The sequence below is a fragment of the Morone saxatilis genome, unplaced genomic scaffold (assembly GCF_004916995.1).
Source record: "Morone saxatilis isolate NCDOM2014 unplaced genomic scaffold, NCSU_SB_2.0 Contig20, whole genome shotgun sequence".
NCBI classification, from domain to species: domain Eukaryota; kingdom Metazoa; phylum Chordata; class Actinopteri; family Moronidae; genus Morone; species Morone saxatilis.
In genome coordinates this window covers 2,813,490-2,813,992 of record NW_023339763.1, presented here as the reverse complement: position 1 = coordinate 2,813,992, position 503 = coordinate 2,813,490, and the positions used below count along the sequence as shown (strand labels likewise).

At 47.3% G+C, this 503-nt stretch overlaps 1 protein-coding gene across 1 annotated transcript in view; it reads right to left on the bottom strand.

The window, feature by feature from the left end:
* LOC118331291 (ceramide synthase-like) overlaps positions 1-503 on the bottom strand; it is a gene marked incomplete at its 5' end in the record, with an annotated part of 16,204 nt that overhangs the window by 3,287 nt on the left and 12,414 nt on the right.

Here is a 503-nt window from a genome sequence, read left to right as displayed (position 1 = left end):
AGAGAGCAGCAGTGGAGCTTTGCTTTGCTCTTTTTCTCTGCTGACACCAGATGTCAGCAGAGACCTGAAATCCCACGCTCCACTGATCTCACATTAAGGCTCTTCTATTCTTAGATTACCGCTTTTCTAAAACACACAGCCTCTTCGACTGTACAGCTCACATGTGCAGGATGAAACACGCTGTAAGGGTGGAGCTAATGCAGCCACCGACTGCTGTGGATGGGCGAGGAGGCTGTAGCTCCTTAGCTGAATGCTACTGACTGATTTTCTTTTTTGGTGAGCCACGCAGCTTAATTATTGATGGCACAGCGACAAGCTACAAGCCCAGATGAAATGGAGATACTCAGGTTTTTTTTTGATGATGCAAGACGCTGCGCATCACCTGAGAAGGATTTGCAAAAAGGAAAAAAGGGTGAATGACTTCCTGTAGGCCGGGCAGAGAGTCGTAGCATTCGTGCTAGATGGCTTAAGGTCATATGATACGTACGTGTGTGTGTGTGTGT